This window comes from Ischnura elegans, chromosome 13, assembly GCF_921293095.1.
Source record: "Ischnura elegans chromosome 13, ioIscEleg1.1, whole genome shotgun sequence".
Taxonomy (NCBI): Eukaryota; Metazoa; Arthropoda; class Insecta; order Odonata; family Coenagrionidae; genus Ischnura; species Ischnura elegans.
Genome location: NC_060258.1, coordinates 15,034,315 through 15,054,820, shown reverse-complemented (window position 1 = coordinate 15,054,820; position 20,506 = coordinate 15,034,315). Strand labels below are relative to the sequence as shown.

At 37.0% G+C, this 20,506-nt stretch overlaps 1 protein-coding gene across 2 annotated transcripts in view; it reads right to left on the bottom strand.

Moving 5' to 3' along the window:
• LOC124170271 overlaps positions 1 to 9,601 on the bottom strand; it is a 91,808-nt gene extending 82,207 nt beyond the window's left edge. For both annotated transcript variants that reach the window (XM_046548977.1, XM_046548978.1), the window contains exon 1: positions 9,513 to 9,601. The gene's annotated coding sequence lies outside the window, so the exon portion shown is untranslated. The remainder of the gene's footprint in view (positions 1 to 9,512) is intronic.
• Positions 9,602 to 20,506: the final 10,905 nt, after the last annotated feature.

Below are 20,506 nucleotides of genomic sequence, written 5' to 3'. Positions count from 1 at the left end.
CTCTTTCTACCCTCAAACTTATCTACCATGCTAATGTTCATGCTCATATATCTTATGGTATTATGTTCTGGGGAATTTCACACCATGCAAAAAAATTATTTTCTCTACAGAAGCAAGCATTGAAAGCTATGGTTCAAGTGCTTAAGAGGACTCCTGGTAAACTGATCTTTTTGGACCTAAAAATATTAACACTTCCCTCCATTTTTATCTTGAATTGTGCCACTTTTGTTAAAATGCATCCTGAGCATTTTCCAAGGAATCATGAATGGCATGACTACCACACTCGCTCAAAATGTGACGTTCACCTCAAAAGTCACCATCTATCTCTAGCTCTCAAGGGACCTCATCACACTCCATCCATCATTTTTAATAAACTTCCATCTGAATTGAAAAACTGTCCCCCTTCCCTTATTCAAAGTTAAATTATGTAAATTTTTAGCAGGTAAAGGTAGCCTATTGTGATATTAGCGATTATTTAAATGATTCTATGTAATTTGTATTATTGTATTTATGTAATTTGTATCATAGTGATTTTGTGACGAAACCATGCAATGTATATTGCCAGTTCGGTGAATAAAAAATTATTATTAATAATTATTATTATTATTATTATTAATCAGCACCAGTTTCAGTTCCCTTCCATCGCTGCACATTATGTTATTCGGCATTCCCATGGTAACTGCAAATTGCATCCAACAAAATTATTTACAGTGGAACTTGGTTATGACGGCATCGGATGTAACGTCAACTCGGGTTTAACGTCACATTTTATAAGGACCAACCAAAATTCAACATTTTATATTGTACGAAAACATGTTCATATCGTCAACAAATGTTGCGACCCTCGGGTATAGCGTCAAAAATTTTGCGATTCTTAGGTTGCAAAAGTGGTGGTGTGATTGTATTATGTCCCAAAGTTCATAGAAACCAAGTGTAGAAACATCAAAAGCAGGTCAAAATGTTGAGCTGGTGACGGGATGCAACTCTTTTGTTTGATTGGTGTCTGTAGGGAGCGGGGGCTGTCCCGCATACCTGGGCCTTATCCCTTCCCGCCCCTTCAATCTACAAGGTCACTGACACAGGCACACTGCATTGTATTGTTTGTTTCGTTAGTTACGTTAGATCATCAGTCACATCACCACCTACCTCCGTGTGAGCCTCGCATATGTTCACAGTTGTTCTATACGTCGTTAGTTGTGTTTTGTTTGTGCAATGTCAAGTTGTGGTGTCACTCACAATCAGATTTAAGGCTGCTTTTTTTATAACGTCACTCGGATATAACGTTAAAAATCTTCTGGTCCCGTTGATGACATTATAAACAAGTTCAACTGTATTTAATTTTCCTTATCTTGACCTCGTTTAATTCATGTTAAAATAGTTCTTGGAGTGTAGTTCAATGAATGTTATGCAAAAAAAAGTTAAAGCCAACGTATTTGTTTATTTTAAACCATCATCAGGGCTTAACTTTGAACATATTTATAATGATGAAGATGATATCTAACCTGAGGATATAGCCTTCTATATTATGCATTTAACACATTATTACTAGACACCCTTGAAGCAAAATGCTTCAAAGAAGTATTTTAGACTTTTTGATAGGCGCATTAATTATTCCTAAGCATTGTTTTGGGATATATATTATCCTATAACTTTCTACGTAACTCATCACACAAGAAATCAAAATACTAATGTGTGCTAAATTATTTTTTACTTCGATATGATATTTATTCCAGTCGTTACTAATATTTACCTGAGAAAATACTTAAATAATTCAAAAAAAAATTCCAGATATCAGTAAGTAATTAACCCACATCTTCATTTTCATAGAAAGTTCAAACGTCTCAATAGTTACTTATTACTTAATAGTTACTTCAGGGCTTAACTTTGAACATATGTATTTATAATGATGAAGATGATATCTTACCTGAGGATGGATTTAAAATAAATAGGAACGTTGGCTTAAACTTTTTTGCATAACAGACATTGACCTACACTCCAAGAACTATTTTAACATGAATCCAACAAAATGTTTGAATTGCCATACGTAGCTCAGTAACCAAAGAAATGTGAACCCATGTTTACTGGACAAATAAATGCTTAAAATTGTCTCCCGTATTACCTCATGAAGTATTGCAGATTTCTACTTAAAAACCCTTTATAACTAAATGGAAAAACGGAGTTCTAAAGAATAGATAACAGGGGGCAAGTGGTCTCCTAAAATTGATGTATCGCATTATTAAAATAAGACATTGCAATATTTCCACTGATTTGATTACTACACAGAGTGTTTCGTCGTTACAAGCGACATTATCAAGGGTGACGAGTCTTAACCCTTAACCGGTGACGTGCGGTCTGAGAGACCGCTGAAATTCCTAGAGAAATTCCGCTGAGAGTCCTAAAATTATGAATAATTTCAAAATTAATATTTCAAAATATCTATAACACAGGCCAACAAAAAAAAACTTTTTTTTTGGTGCCGGGAGTTTTTGAGCTGATATTAACAATATTAGTGGTGCTGAATACAAATATGATATCCGTTTTTATGTAACAGCTCTACTTTTTTAGATACGGTGCATTTTATGATTATATTCTTTCAAATTTTTTATATATTTCAGAAAATATTTTTCAAATTTAAATCAATCTATAAATAAACTAATTCATAATCACTCTGCTGTATTTACTTTGAAAATCACCTTTATACCTTTGAGAAAGGGGTTGGGGAGGATTTGGCGTGTTTGAAGAAGGAGGGTTTGAAAGGGGAAGGCGCACAGAGCTGAGGCAGTGGGAAAAGATACAACTAAGGGATGTGGGAAACCCACGGTGGAAAAGGACCCTAGTCATAACTGTAGAATAACGACACGTGGGAAGAATCACAGAGAAGTGGAGAAGAGTAAAAAAGGGGGGATGGGTAAAAAGAGAGTGTGTCTTTGAAAATGGAGAGGCGGGAGTAAGTAAGCAGTAAGGGGATTTCCGAAAACAAATGGTCAAATTCTCAAAGTTTTTGTAAAGTAGCCTCTAAAAGTGAGCTCAATTCGAAGAAGCTGTGTAAACCATTGTGATGTGTTTTGTTACATTTGTGGGGAATATACTTTAAAAGAAAATAGGAAAAACATTACCGACTTTGTGAAACGTGCATGCCTAGGATATTTTGGTGTTCAGCTTGGTGACCAAGGTAAAAAGTAGGCACCGCATGTTGTGTGTAAAACATGTACAGAATATCAGCGGTATTGAACTGCAGGAAAAAGGAAAAGTTTAAAGATTGGTGTGACAATGGTTTGGAGAGAACCTACAAACCATATTGATGACTGTTCTTTTTGCATGGTAAATGTTTCGGTAATTAATCGAAACAATCGCCGCAAATGGAAATATCCAGATTTGCCTTCAGCTAGACACCCGGTACCCCATTCAGAAGAAATCCCGATCCTAATATTTCAGACATTACGAGATGTATGTGAGGATAAATATGAGCCTGATTTTATTGACGATAGTGACAGTGACTACGAGGCAGTATCAACAAATCCTCAACATCAATCAAGATGAACTAAGCAAACTTGTTAGAGAATTGGACTTACCGAAGGAAGCATCTGAAATATGCATGAAAAGAATCTAATGGAACAAGGTACAAAAAATTAATTTTGATCCCACAATTGAAAAGGATCTGCTACCCCTCTTTACTCAAGAAGACAATCTTACATTATGTTTAGACGTTAGAGGTCTTCTGAAAGGAATGGGACTACCGCAATATGAAGCTAGTGATTGGCGTTTGTTCATTGATAGCTCCAAGCGTAGTTTAAAATGTGTTCTTCACAATGTTAACAAGTTTGGCTCAATACCAATCGCTCATTCAACTGAAATGAAAGAAGAATATGATACAATAGTATAGGCCTTACAGAAGATAAAATACTAGGGACATCGCTAGGTGATTTGTGTAGATTTAAAATTGGTGAACTTTCTTCTTGGGCAGCAATTTAGCAACACAAAATATCCTTGTTTCTGGTGCCTCTGTGCTAGCAGGGACAGACAAACCACTGGATTAAGGAGTGGTCAAAAGGAGAAAACTTAATTATTGGGTAAAAACATTATTGCTAAGTCTTTGGTGAACGGGAGAAAATCACCTTACCGCCCCTTCATGTTAAACTAGGCTTAATGAAGCAATTTGTAAAGGTTCTTGACAAGGATGGACCATGCTTCGGCTACATAAGAATAAAAATGCCGCAGATAAGTATAGAAAAACTTAAAGCTGGTAGTTTTTATGGGCCACAAATCAGACACAGATGGGCCACAAAACTGCTTTTGTCAAGCCATTGAATGAGATTTAAAAAAAAACAGTTGGCTTTCATTTGTTGAGGTAATAAATTTTTTTTCTGGGAAATCACAAGCGAGAGGAATTATCTTGAGCTGGTAAACAATATTTTCACTAACTTTAAACCACTTGGATGTAATATTAGCATAAAAGTTCACTATACACAGTCACTTAGACTGTTTTCCTGAAAATTTAGGCGACACAAGTGAAAAACAAGGCGAATGATTTCACCAGGAAATCAAAACAATGTAAGATCGCTACCAAGGAAGATGGGATAAATATATGATGGCAGATTAATGCTGGTGCCTAAAAACGAGACTGTTTTAACAAAGTGCACGCAAGAAAATCACAAAAAGGAGCTTCCGTAGTGTTGAGTGACGTTTTTACGTCTTTTTTTTCTTTAAATTGTTTTATTTCAGTGAAAAATGTTACTATTTGTATTCAATTGTATTGTAAAACTATCGCAATTGTAGGTGATTTAACATTCCTATAAATAAATCAAGTCTTTATATTTTGTGGGTTTTATCATTTATGTAATATCATCATATTGAACATTTTTTTACGTAAGTAACAACATATCTGTATCTTAAAAACTAGAGCTGATAGGAAAAAACTAATATCATATTTGGATTCAGCACCCCAATTATACTTGGAATCAGCTTTAAAAGCTCCGGCACCAAAACCACTGTTGACCTGTGTAATTCTCGTTAGCTTCATATTTTTGCATCACAAGGACATCCCACTCTTAAGATTTAACGTTCATTTTTATTAATTTCTGTAAATTTGCAATTGAACTCGATTAGCGGCCTGTGAGACCGCCCGTCACTTACTAAGAATGCATCAAGAAAAGGAAAAAGCGGGATAAATTTCATGGCTACTAACTACTTAGCCTTCCAACTTTAACATTTAAGGCCCTTTTTGAATCTGGCAAAATAATGATACATAAATATAATAATTGTAACTCGAGTGTTTTTTGGCATCAGTTTTTTGAACCTGCTTCAAATCACAATTTTTTAATGACAAATTGGTTCGTATTGGGAGTGTAAAAATTTTAATATAAATGATGACTCCATGTTCCTGGGTTTCACTGCGTGGATTTTCTTTGTGACCACAGTTTCGCCGGCATTCCAACCGGCGTCTTCAGGTTCAGGTCGACCTGAAGACGCCGGTTGGAATACCGGCAACACTGTTGTCACAAAGAAAATCCACTCAGTGAAACCCAGGAACATGGAGACATCATCTAGACAACGCCGCGGAAAACTACGCATCAATTTTAATATAAGTTTTAAAATAGTTAAGCATTCTAAAAAAAATTAAACAAAACAATAAAAATGGCATAGCAATATTTTATGAATTTTTGATTTATTGCGGTCTCCCAGACCGCACATCACTGGTAGTGTAACAAGAATTTCACGTCACTGGTTAAAGGTTAAAGAGCTTATGTATATCTTGGTGCTTGAAGGGAGGGGCTGAGGAGGAGGATGGGGTTTGGGTGACGAGAAGTGAGGATATTGAAGGCTGTAGGGGAGAAGGGTCGTTTTTAGGGTCTCGGGAGAGGCGCAGGATGGGGGGAAGAAAGAAGGGTTCCAGGATGGGTGAAGGTACCACGTACGCCTTTACTGTATTCTTTCGCGCTGCGGTTGTCCGGATGGAGTCCTCGTCCAGATGATCTTCTCCTCCTGAGTAGTTGACCCCGTGTCCTTCTTCTATTACATCTTCATAATACCCCGCGAGCTGCCTAAAAGGCGTGTGGCAGTGGGTGTTAGTACACCAGTCATTTACAACTAAAAAAAAATGAAGTGCTCTAACAAGGTTGGGACAAGCATTTATTAAATTCCTCCACATTACATCTACCCCCTTCATTCTTAACCCCCCTTCCCTCCCCCCAGTTATGTTCCTGGGTACGCCCTTGTACAGAAAAAAGATCCTGTTCTAATTTGGTTCATGCAATGCTTCGTTCCGGTCCACAAAACAGACATTAACTCGCACTTGAGATCGTGCGTGTTAATGTACCGTGTAACCAGGTCGTTATGATGACAGTTTCTCCTGCAATTCAGCTATCATCTTCTGTTCACGAGTGGAGTTTGATGCAAGACGGGCGGGCCTGTGTTTGTGTGCCGAAGTGGTGGTCGTTGTGGCCAGTTCAATATTTTGGCCAAACATGTGATTGCTTTAAACAGCGACTAGGTGAACACCGGAGGGCAACCAAAAATAATGTTCAAAAGTGTTTTTGAAATGTTAAACAGACGCGAGTTGCATACATTAGGGCGACAGTGCTGGCCTGGAACAATGGAAATTCGCCTCCCCACTCCTCAGTATACCTCCTGCCCCCTCCTGGTGCCCTCGCAAACTCACGATCCCCGACCCTTTATTTCTTTCTTTCTTTTCTCTTTCATTCTTCCGCACTCCCCCTAACCCCTTTCCCATAAAACGATCCTCATGATATTATCGTCCACCTCATGTCTACTGGGACCTCTCCTTTGCCTCTATCCTTCTGCCCCGTTATCCCACGTCTCTCTTGCTTTTAAGTTCGTCATCCTCTTCCTATCTCTCTTCCCTCTTAAGAATAGGGATGATTGATGCCCCTCCCACGGCTGCGGCAGCAGGGTGAGGTGGAGAGGGGGTGGAGGGGCGGTACCCCTCCCATCACAGCGGCCAAGGCAGCAGAGGAGTTGCTGGAATGTGGTGTGAGGTTGATTTCGTCCGATGGAACGCCGCTACTGCAAGCCGTGTACGAGGCTTTCAAGGTCAACAGCTGAGCCATGGGTTCATCTACATCTACGAAATACCCCGCAAGCTGCCTAAAAGGCGTGTGGTAGGGGGTGCCAGGACACCAGTCGTTTACAACTAAAAAAAAAATGAAGTGCTCTAACAAGATTGGGACTAGCGTTTATTAAAGTCCTTTATGGTTCGGGGGAAAAACGAATTCCTATATCTATCCGTTCGACAAAACATCTCTCTTAATTTATCGCTTCTATCGGACCTGGAAATATAGTGTGGCTCTAATATTATGTTCTATGTGTCGCTCTTAAAGATATCCATTCTCAATTGTTCAAGCAATCTAAGCCTAGCGCGCAGCCTCCGAGTCTCCAACGGCTCCCAGCCTAATTCGCTTAACATCTGGGTAACACTGTCTGTACGCCCGTGGCGGTTTTTGACGAAACGCGCACCCTTCCGTTGTATCTTATCCAGTTCGCGGATTAAGTCTTTCTGCACCGGATCCCATATGCTCGCTGCATATTCAAGGTGCGGTCGGACGAGAGCGAAATAGCATCTTTCTTTTACTTTCTCATCCGATAATCTTCCCACAATACGCTTGACGAATCCTAATTTCTTCAGGGCTATGCCGCAAATATTCTTTATAGGTGTTCCCCATGTGAGGTTCGAGGTTATCCTAACTCCCAGGTACTTCACTTCGTCTGTTGCCTTTATGTTAATACCATCCACTGCATAAACATGGGTAGAGTTGGACGAATTCCGCAAGAAATGTACCGCCATGCATATTGCTCTTCTGTGGTGTGAAAGAGGGGGGCTGTGTAGAAAGGGTTAGTACGAAATTTTAAAAACCTTTGGATACCAACGATTTTCTTTTTATTCCGGGGTCAACTGGGATGGTTGGAAATCTAGGGGAAAAACACAGATGTGTCGAGAAAGGTGGGGCCGACTGAAAATGGCTTTAAACACTTCATGGGAGAATCTTTATTCCATGCGTGCCTATGTTCATGAAATTGTACAGCCAGTAATGCAACGCCTTATTTCAATAATAATAAGAACTTCCACAATATCGTGCCCAACATCATACAAGATGATGTATCGCAGGTTGCAGCAACTAGGAAAATTATAGGAACACCTCCCCCTCCTAACCCTAGCTGTAAGTGCTTTTTTGAGGCAGGTAATTGTTCCAATAAATAATTACGCCGAAACTGAACTTTGATCAAGATATCAAGATACATTCTAGAGTTCGCAATTGATATTTTAAGGTTGAAATAAAAAAAAGGCTGTTGATACACCTAAAAAAAATCACATTATAGAATTTTTTAAAAGTGCTATAGTTAATTGAAATACGTCTTTGGGATTTAACGCTAGTATCATTACATTTAGGTGTCACTACAAGAGGATTAATACCATGCTACTAGCGGAAACTACCCTGAAAATGTCTACGCAGGTGAAAAATCCGGATCAGCTGATTTATAAATTAGATATGGCGCTGAATATAATGAATACATATGTATCAATACCTCGAACACAAGAACGAATTTCGGCACAGAAGTAGAGGTGAATTTGACGAAAAATATTACGAACAGAACGGAATAAATGATGGCGCACGTACTTAAAAATATTCGGCAAAAAATATCTCTAACGAAAATGCTACATACCTGAAATAATTAGCACCACGCAAGCACAAATGATTTCAATGCGACGTTAACCAAGGATATTCCTGCGACGTAAAATGAGAAAATGCCGATAATTTAGAAGAATAAAACCAGATGAAAATTCAGCAGGCAAATTCATATAGCACTTCCCAGGTAACAGGCTCAGCGTCTCGTCATCCGGAGAGTAACTATCACGTACCGTGCAGAGGTCGAGCATATAAGGTGCTGCGGAGTCCCGGACAACGCTCAATCAATCAATGATTGAATCAATTCATGACGGCAGCCGCGGCAAGATGGAGTCCAAGCCGCTCATTGGCCAATCCAAGCAATCAATACAATCCCGACCGGTTCATTATTTTCTCTCCCCGCACAAAAACAAGTCGGTCACCATCAGAACATAAAATCACAATCAAGCCGAAAATGTGAGGTATGCTGCGTTAAAATTCAGAGAATAAGAACTTAACACTTTCGAAAATATTGGATACGTGGTTTCTTTGAGCCCGGCCAAACCACAATCTGAGAACAACAAAATGTTTTAAGTTTAGACATGCCGCAAATGGGAATAATACGAACTTAGGTTGAATTCACGGAGGCAGTATCTTAGTGGGAATAATCTCTTCCCAGCAAATTCCAAACTCTAAATAATGATTAAAATATTAGGAATCGATAAGTATCAGATCGCAACACATATGTGTTGATGAAAAGATAACTCATGACACCTACGTGTATGACTAGGTTGACACTTGTATTTAAAAAGGAAACGAGACAAATTCAATAGAATACTAAAAGATTGAAAATATATGTTGATGACTTGACTATATATGAATATTACTTACCATAAATTGAGACTGAACAATTGCATTCAACGCATCTTCAACGCAAGAGAAACACATGCACGACCTATCTCAAGCAGACCACTGTTCGATGTCGCATAGCGCCATGTGTCACGTGACGAAAAAAAGAGGTACACAAGTGACTAACGCGAAGCGTGTTATTTTTCAGAAAACGATTTTGAATCTAGAATCGCAATGCTCGATTGTCGCTGTACAATTGGTTTTGAAGAATTTCAATTATTTACTATTTATTTGTTGTAATAAATGTATTACATACAAATTTAAGTGCTTTGAATAACTTAAGTCGATGGTTCTATGTTCTAAAAGCAGTGCCTATTGAATTCAATTGTTCACTTTGTTTTATTAGTTCTAAGTTTATCAGACCGCAGAAAAAAATCAAGAGTTGTTTCCTTTAATTATTTACTTTAAATTACAGCAGTTAATTTGTACTTCTTTCTGATGTGTTTGATGTACACAGGAGTTGATATGCATCGCAAAATTACCACAATGTAGTACAACAATTACAGACTTATAAATATACATTATTAACAGATGATACATGATGAAGTATGATAAAAGTAGAAATAGTTATTTGAAACAAACTGAAAAATATATGAAATTAAAAATAAATACACAGTAAAATTATGTAAGTATTTGTTAATAAAAGAAGTGTTTGTTAATAATCGGTAATCTACACTGAAATTTTGTCCTGAAAGATATAAAACGGAGTAATAAAGGTTTGGGAGAATAAAGCGTTTGTTAAGAAATTCTAGAAATATATGTGAGATATTACACGAAATGAACAAACAATTAAGGAGTCGACATACTTTACTAATTAATTAAAAATAATAGGAAACCACCCTATTATGAATGTTGGGAAAAGCCTGCGTGACTTCTGGCTGCTGTTGTGAGAGGCCACCTGCGAGCGGCTATGAATGCCGCAACGATGCAGGCTGCTTGCTGACGAGAATGGCATTTGCGTAGAATACCCTGCTTGCAGTTAGCGCTTGGCTCAATAAGGATTATTAAGGGACGTTTCCCTGAGCTCTGTGCCTCATGCATGCATTGGTAATCTCAGAAGATGTAAAACTCCTATCTACTCGTACAGCATCTGGGTCCCTGTGACGTCATGCGGAGTGGAATCGCATGGGCGCCAATCTGGCCTTTTTCAAATGAGGATAAAATTCGACCATTGCCATTCGTCTAAACCGGTATTTCTAAAACCAAATAATTTGTACATTATGAATACACTAATGGTGGGTAAGGAATCGCAATGAATGCCTTTCGTTTTCTTGAATGAAGGAAACTTTACCCTATTATTTGCATGCTGGAGATTGCGACGCATCCAAGGCAACCGGCAAAAGGGCAACCTCGGATAGAATACGGGAGGTGCGTGTGCCCTCCCCCAGAAAATTATTAAGATAATTGCTTCAAAATGGTGAGTTTTACGGCTTTCTAGGGGATATTTTATTCATTCTAACACTATCCCATAAGTGTCCGCCGCACCTCTATTAATGTCATGGCAGCGCAGCTTTCGTTCGCAGCGGCGTATTTTTTTAATGCCCATATATAATCTAAACTACATAAATATAAAGACGTCACAATCACTTCAGTCGTTTAAAAGAAGGATGTACTCCTATTTGAAGTCTGGGGCTTAATTTCAGTGTCCTCAACTCATTAGAGTTATCATCTTAAAGCTATGATGTTATCCAAACTCTCTACATAAATGTGTATATGTTTGTGTGCGTTCATTACTGTCTAAGTTAAAACTTATATTTTTGTGTTATTAGTCTTGAATATTTTACATTTTTTGTACAAATATCTAATACTTGTTAGCCTAGCAATAATCTCCATAATGCCTTATTTTTGCCAAAATGCCTTTTATTAAGATGTAGAACATTTCCTGTATTTTCCATTTTTTGCTCTCATAGGTTTTACGTAGAGCATTTTAAACCATGAATGACGTGAGGTAATGGACACAGTTATCATAAACGATCAGCGACGTTAACCAAATTAAAAACAGCATTAGGCGAATTGGAGTTGGATAGCCAGGCTTCAACAATCACATCCTGCCATAGCAACCTCATCGATATTGTGAATAAATGATCATAGCATCATTTCCATTCACTTCACACTGAAAATACCCCTATGAAAAAATTGTATAAACCTGTTTCAAATTTTTATACAATCTTATACATTGCCATGGCAATGTATAAGATTGTATAAAAAAATTTTAAACAGGTTTATACAATTTTTTCATAGGGGTAGATATCGTTATTTTATAGGAATACAGAAAGGGGCCCATTGTATTATGGACGATTATTTATGAAATATTGAGACCCTCTAAATTATCTGTAAATTATTGATACGTGCCTATAAAACCATAGGAGATATTTGATGGTATCGATACATATTTGGAGCTCCTATCACTCACAAATGTGACATACCGGTAAAACGGGGTGAATAGAAACAATTTTCAACTTTGGTTTGAAATTTTACATATTTGTAGTTGTTCCATATAAACAATTTTTTGCCCCAACACAGGTCTCTGTTAGACCTATTTGTTTATAGTATGTAATTTTTTAAATTTTATTTGATTTTAAAGAAAAAAAATTAAAACATGGTGTTTCTATTCACCCCGCAAATGGGGGTGAATAGAAACAGTACTTGAGTTTCATGTTTTTATCTATTGAAACGAATCGGGGGTGAATGGAAACAGTTAAATATGGTATTTTTAATAGATAAATACAAATTTATTTCTCAACATGATGGTTTAATTCAGTACATAAACAAAAGAAGTTACATAACTATAAGTAAACAAATTGAATACGTACACAATTACCGTATTTAACTAGATTAAATTATGATAAATAAATTGTGAGATCAGACCGGTCATATTTGAAAAATTTTTCTTGCGGGGTGAATAAAACACTAAAAATGATTTGTTTCTATTCACCCCATAAATTCTGAAAACCTAACTTAAAAAATATGAATAATTTTAAAATAATATTGCAAAAGTTAATGCTTAAAATAAGCCTGAATCATTTATATGAATAATTAAACTATGTTTTTTACAGCTATTTACTTCTAAGAACACTTCGTATTCTGACTTACGTGGACAGTTCAAAGTGGATAATAAAAACAAGAATCACGTGGTGAAATTCAACATGACAAACAAACAGGAACCAGTGCTGCCAGCCAAACAAACCATTATTTCACTTTCAGCCAAAAGTGTACCAATCTAAAAAAAAATAATAGTTAATAATATTTACCCATAGTTATATAGGAAATAGATTATACATAAAAAAAGAAGTTTCGTTTCTGTTCACCCCAATGTTTCTTTTCATCCCGTTCTACGGTACGTGATGAGTATTATACCATTAAAATTTCGTTCATCTCTCAAAAATAGAATTGCATTGAGAATGATTTGAGGTTTTTCCCCTTTACTTTGCATTGATAATAGATATCGATATAAAATGAAAATGATGGTTGGCAAGGAGACTAAAATTTCATTGAATAACCATATTGTTATTAAGGTGTGACGCTAAAAATGTCGGACAGATAAGTTCAATAATATAGGAGAGAATGAAACCTATCGATATATCTTCATATCGATATATCTACATAAGGTAACGTTGGTAACGTAGCACATCAAAATAATTTATATTTATGAATAGCACATTGTTTTTTTAACATCTTTGTAAAAGACACATCCCAATTACAATAAAAATTTGTCTAAAGGGATATATCGAATGCTAACTTGTATCGATTATAAATTCGACTGTAATTACTGCATAAGTTTACTTCAACTTTTATCTTATTTTGTTTTCTTAATTTTACCTTTCAGCAAGAGTTTCAGTCCCTTGCTTTTATAAATAAGAAATACGTATGGGAAAAATCGAATTTCAGGATTTTCGATATAATTTTTCTTTCTGGTTGATAAAGCGGAAGATCCATCATTGCTAATTGTGACCTCTGTGATAAGGATTATATCCTTAAATATTTGTTCGTCTCGCAAAAGAATCGATATGAAATGAAAACCGTGGTTGCCATGAAGCCTATAACATAACTAAAAATTGACATTACCGATCATGCGCTACCCAGAAAATTTCGGACAGGTACGGTCAACAGCAAAGGAGAAAATGAGACATATCGGTATAAATTCATATCGATATATATATTCATTAGGAATCATTACCCATCACAATTATTTACATATGTGCATAGACCTTTTCTGCCTTAGAAAATTATCTAAATTTATATCCCCGTAACTATATAAATAAGTCAGAAAAAGGGCTCTATGGAATGCACACTTTGACCGATAATAACTTCGGCTGTAATCATTCGATCCGCTTAATTTAACTTTTTCCGGATAAAACACATTAGTATTTGTATTGTATATGACTTTCATATTCAAAGCTTGCTTAACAACAAAGTTATTAGCGAATAAAGCGTATCCAAGGAGATTGGTATCGATATAACTCGCACGTGAATCAATCGAGTGAAATGGCCATCATTGCAAAAGTTGACCTTTTGGATAAAAGTATTACCCTGAAAATTTCATTCGTATAGGTTGAATGGTTGCTAAGATATTCAAGATTGTATGCTCCACAAAAAATGGCGACAGTGATTTTTCGCGTGCAGGATATTTTTCGGAATTTTATTTTGAATTAAAGAAGGGGTTACGGGGAAGGTAGGGTACATCGTTAGGGTGCGAACACGGACATTCCAAATTTTCATGTGGCACATGTCTCAAGGCCGAAATTCGAGTTTGAAAATTCGCCCATCACGACAATGTAAAATCGAAATCGTTTATTCCTCGGAATTGTTTCGACACATGAAAATTCCAAGATGGCCAAAAAATCAACCAAAAAATCCTACAACTTTTATTTCAAGGAATTTGTCGTACGATTATTGCAAATTGGTCAAATAAATTCCTAAAATGTTGCCACAAGGAAAGCATAAAAAAACGTTCAAAAAATATTAAAAAAATACTAAATATCATTTCGTCGCAATGGCAACCATTGAACCACCAAAAAATTGACCAAAAATCTTGTTTTCCTCAAGGGAATTTCATGTTCCTCAGACGTTTAAAAGTACAAAATAAAAGTGAAAAAGTTTTAGTCCCATAAGGCTCCCATGTTAATTCAAGTCGATATATCTCGAAAACTAATCGACTTCTTCAAAGTTTTCAGGTTTTTCCTCCCGATGAATATTTTTTTACTTTAACGTCCAATAAGCCAAATATCCACACCTATCACAGTTTGGGCTCGAATTTGTATCAATGAGTCAGTCAGTCAATCGAATTGCCGATATAGGTTGATTTAATCAAATTCCAGCTATATGGGGGCCTAGTATATGTCGTTGTCAAAAGTAGGAGCGTAGAATATACCGTTTTATTGCATATTTATCTTTCTTTCATTGATTTATTAAGTTGACAATGATTTTTTCGTGAGCTCTAATGACTTTCTGGCTCCCAGAGTTCTTGTCGGTTTATATTTTGCGTATTTGAAGCCTTGCACTGCATGGAACTATTCGTGTTTAATAATTACGATTATTGTTTCAATTTAACCTCATGTTTTTGGGTGCCATTTGTAAATTTAAGCTTATGATTACTTCTGTGCGTGAAATAGTGCATTGCGGTGTTTTTTAAAGTAGATATTTGAGGTAATTATGCACAACTTCGCTCGATTTCTAATTGCATTTTCGTAAGGTTGATGACATTTTCTGTATTGTGAAGTGATCGTGCCAATTATCTTTGTCAGAACGGAGAAGCTTTTTGTGTGCACCACGGCGATATAAGAATGGTATAAGTTAGCGATGGCCTCTGAATTTCTAATTATATGAAAGAAAGGAGAGGGAGAAAGGAAGTGAATGTTTACGACGGAGATGAGGGTTCGAGAGAAACGGAGGGTGTGGAGGGAGAGGGAGAGAAAGGGGGTGATTTGTATAAGGTAGTTTCCTTCATCAAAGAAAACGGAAGGCATTGATTGCGATTCCTTACCCACCATTAGTGTATTCATAACATACACATTATTTGGTTTTAGAAATACCGGTTTAGACGAATGGCAAGGGTCAATTTCAACCTCATTTGAAAAAGGCCAGATTGGCGCCCATGTGATCCCACTCCACGTGACGTCACAGGGACCTAGTTTCTATACGAGTATACAGGAGTTTTACATCGTCTGAGATTACAAATGCATGCATGAGGCACATAGCTCAGGGAAACATCTCTTAATGATCACACATTAACACTGGCTAAGGTCGGAAAATTTCCTTCGTTTGATAGTGTATTAGTAATCCCTATTTAAGCCAAGCGCTACCTGCTAGCAGGGTACCACGCTACCTGCGTCGTATCAGCGCTCAAGCCTCGCCTCGAGGTCACCTCACAGGGCGTGTACTGGAACCAGAAATACGTCACACGGACTTTTCCCATCACTCATACTTAGCCGTTGCGTTTTCGCGCGCTTGAAAATTCTCACTTTTCATTTAATCGCGAAAAATAGATATTATCATTTAAAAATCTAAAAGCGTGAAATGCGTACTCCAGGAGCAATAATCTTTCGATTTCGGCAATGAAAAAATAATAGGAAACCACCCTATTGCCATGGAGACATCTGGTGAAGGAGCGCGAGGCATAAAGACGGCGTTGGAGTAAACGTTGAGTGTTCAGCGAGAAGAGAACCTTTATAGGGACTAGATCTAACGACTTTTTTTTAAGAGCAGCGCCAGCCACCATTTTCGTGTGCATCTCGTCAAAACTCCGAAAATTTCTCCACCCTTCCATTATTGCTCTACAGTCTTTTTTTGCGACCTTATCGAATGAGCAAGACCTGCGCCTAAAAGCACAGCTACAGTTCAGAAATCATTTACTGTTGTTGCCTCAAAGCTGTGAAATGATTTGCCGAAACATATAAAAGACAGTGCATCACTGGAAATATTTAAGAGAAGGATTGTCATCCACTTACTTTCTGACGACCCATGAATACTGACAATGTAATTTAATAATCATTTTTAGTTTTAAGGTTTTCGCAGCGATTAGATGCACTATTATAATTCATTTTCGGGTGTACGTCTGCGTGCTTAATATTTGTCTCAACGTTTCGTTCCACTTACTGGGAACGTCGTCAGGAGAATGAAAATATAAACATCTATCGTACCGTTGGAAAAACTGGTCCATTGTTGTCAAGGCATTTAAAAAAGTAAATAAAAATAAAATAAAAGCCAACTTCTTTAAAACATCTACTATAAAAAGGAAGATGAAAAGTGGAATATTGTTATTAAATCTTCGAAATATATCTCTTCCACACATGGCTTAAATTATATCCATCATCCCTGTTTAAATTGATAGGTCGTTTAGAAATTTCTATCGCCTCTCTAATAAGCCGTGGATAATATGCAGATTTTCTTGCAATGGATTTGGCCTCATCCAGGAGGATCTTGTGTCCTGGCCCCGACATAAAATGATCGGCGATAGCTGAAGTTTCCCATTGCCTTGCCTTCAGCGCCCTTTCATTTATCATGCTCATTGATGTGATTAATAACTATTGTTATGTGAGAAGTAGTAATTTAATTCTTTTTTCATTTGTTAAGCTAAAATTCCTTTTTTAAAGTAGTGTTATTTGTTTCTTGGTATGCTTAATGTTCGTTTTTCTGTTAGAAAAAGAAAATGTTCTTTTCCAGTTCATTGTTAAATTATAACATTGTGTATGTGTATTGGTAGCAATGCATATGACCACGTCCTCTATTTGTTTTTCAGGTTGGTTTATTATTATTTTAATTGTAATGCTCACCTCTTTAATAATATCTGTGTTCCAAAGGATTTAAAACTTCCAAAGCAATAAATGAGTTAACTATTAATTATTATTATTATTATTAATTAGATTTTCACAGAATTTTTCCTGGTTTTCGGCGAGGTACGGGTATAACCAAGCACTCTCGTCTTTTTACTCTGTATTGAAAAATTTTCTGACAATCCGACAAGTATTTAAAATTGCTGCTTTTTGTATTGTGTATAAACAAGTTTTTCGGAAGTCCAATAGTTTGAAGACCATGATGGAGTGAATGAGGCACTACTCCTGTGGCAGAGATAATGATTGGTGTTATGTGTACTTTATTAGATTTCCACAATCTCTTGGTTTCAATTTTAAGTTTTTCATACTTTTTTATTTTGTTGGTGTAGGCTGTCTATTGATGTTATGCGAATTAGGTATGGCAATGTCTATCAAGTACGTTTCATTGTGAATTTTACCTTGCACTACTAGATCAGGTCTATTGCTATGGACTGTTTTATCGGTATTAATTGAACGGTCATAATAAATCTTACAGTGATCGTTTTCAAGGATAGTTTTAGGTGTGTACTTATAATAAGGAACTCCATTTTCTATGAGTTCATTCTTGAATTAATCTAATTGAGCTAATTTCTGGGGGATGATGTTGCATATTTGATTGTGACGGTGCAGATAGTCTTTTTGGGATAAGTTAGTGCATCCACTTGTGATGTGCTGTATCGTCTCAGAGGCACTGTCACATTTTTTGCATCTGTCATCCAATAAATTTGGGTTTTTAATTATATATCTTTCATATTTTTTTGTTTTCACCACCTGGTCTTGTATTGCGATCATAAATCCTTCTGTTTCGGGGAAGAGTTGCCCATGCCTGAGCCGATCATTTTTATCGATTTCAGGGGCCTCCAGGGCATGAGGGTGTCTTCCGTGAAGGGATTTAGCTTTACATGTTGACATTTTACTGTCTATAATCTACCGATTCGATCGATAGATTTTTCTTCCTCATAGGAAAATCTACTAGAATAGGGTGGTTTCCTATTATTTTTGTATTGCCTAAATCGAAAGATTATTACTCCTGGAGTACGTATTTCACACTTTTAGATTTTTAAACAACGATATCTATTTTTTGCGATTAAATGAAAATTGAAAATTTTCAAGCGCGCGAAAACGCGACGCGTAAGTATGAATGCCGGGAAATCTCTCCGTGTGCCGTATTTCTGGTTCCCACTGCCGCTCTGTGAGGTGACCTTGAGGCGAGCTTAGCGCTGATACGACGCAGGCTGCTAGCAGGTAGCTGAGTACCCTGCTGGCTGGTAGCGCTTGGCTTAAATAAGGATTATTAATACCTTATCAAATGAAGAAAACTTTCCGACCTTAGCCAGTTTTAATAAGTGATTATTAAGACATGTTCCCCTGAGCTCTGCGCCTCATGCATGCATTGGTAATCTCAGATGATGTATAACTCCTCTCCTCTCGTGTAGAAACTAGGTCCCTGTGACGTCACGTGGAGTGGAATCGCATGGGCGCCAATCTGCCCCTTTTCAAATGAGGATAAAAATGGACCATTGCCATTCGTCTAAACCGGTATTTCTAAAACCAAATGAATTGTATATTATGAATACAGTAATGGTGGGTAAAGAATCACAATCAATGCCTTTCGTTTTCTTTTATGAAGGAAACTACCCTATTGGTAGAAAATTAATTGCGTATGCTTGGTTTCGCTATTTAGTGGGCCTTCTCCGCTTCTATAGCGTTGAGGTGTTTTTCCCCGCCCCGTCCCTTCCGCACCTTTCCTCTCCCAGAGGCGTCGTCGGGCTCCTATCGCGGCGGCGCCTCCATCCTTTTTCCCACCTTTCCTCCCCCTCCCCGGGTGATCGGGCGTATAAGCCTAGTGCTTGGTTCCCGGCCCCGGTGCGTTGTATCCTCGAAGGGATAGCTCAGCTTTCCGAATTCCTGCCTGACCCTGTATTCTCTCATGACCAACTTTGTGTAGCGTTCTCTGGGGTAAGATCTTTTCAAAATATTTTTGTAAATATTAAGGAAAACGCTAAACAAGTATTAACAGAGGATAGTGTAATTACTTCCAATGTTGTGTTTAAAGAGGTCATCTGACCTCAATTTCTACATGAACATTCCAATTGAATTTGTGCATAAGATCCTGCCTTTTTTTTCTACATTTTAAAATTAGCAACGCGCCTATCCCTCTGTGGTCCTGCATTGAAAAGAGCGGTGGAAGCCCGCTGGGAGCGGGCGCATCACGCTGGTTGTTATTTCTTCTCCTTACACTTCAATGCTAGTTTTATCGAAGACAGGTATATAGTTATGCTAGTGATACTCATCACCAAAAGCTACTTATACAACAAGGCTAATTTTAGCATCACTCAAGTTAAACCATAATAATAGGTCTCAGACATTCCTGAGATCTTTTTTGGCTGCATAAGGCATCAGAAAATGTAGATCTTGTCTTAGTGCATGTTTCCAAATAAAAAAAAACTTTGCAATCTTTAGTTCTCCCAAGAAGCTAGAATTTTAACATACCAGAAAACCCCTCGAAAATCACGGAAAAAAATAATTATTTTAATGGAATATATCTGTGCTGATAATTTTCATGGATCATAGATTCACGAATTAAAGATAGACTACAATCATACCCCAATCATTACAACAATCATTCCACGATTCCTCATGGTGAAAGTACGCTTTCTATCTCCATTAATGAAAGTTTTCTAAAAAACCCGTTATTTTATTACATGGTGAAATTATTCTCAGCTTTTTGTACGCGCTACGGCGATATAAGAATGATATAGATTAGCGATAGCCTCTAAATTGCTAATTAAATAAAGCTTAAGGTTGGAGGCTGGTGAATTGTTGGTGTTCCGGTATATATTCGCGTTGCTCAATTATGCCCAAGGGATGTAACTTCAACTTTTCTTCATTTAATTTCATTGAGAAAATATTTTTTCCTTTTGCGTCATTTTTTTTTGATTTCCTTTCAACGGATACCATATTCTAATAGTGAATAATGAAAATTTCCTTCCTTGTCTAATTTGAGAGTCAAATAATTATTTCTAGCGATCCCTAATTTGGACCCATGTCGGTTGTACGTAAGTATTTTGTCATGATCAATATCATTTTTAATTTCGTCATCTGAGTGATTGTGCAATGTTATAGCCGTGTCTTTAGTCATCATAACCTTCACACACTTCTCAA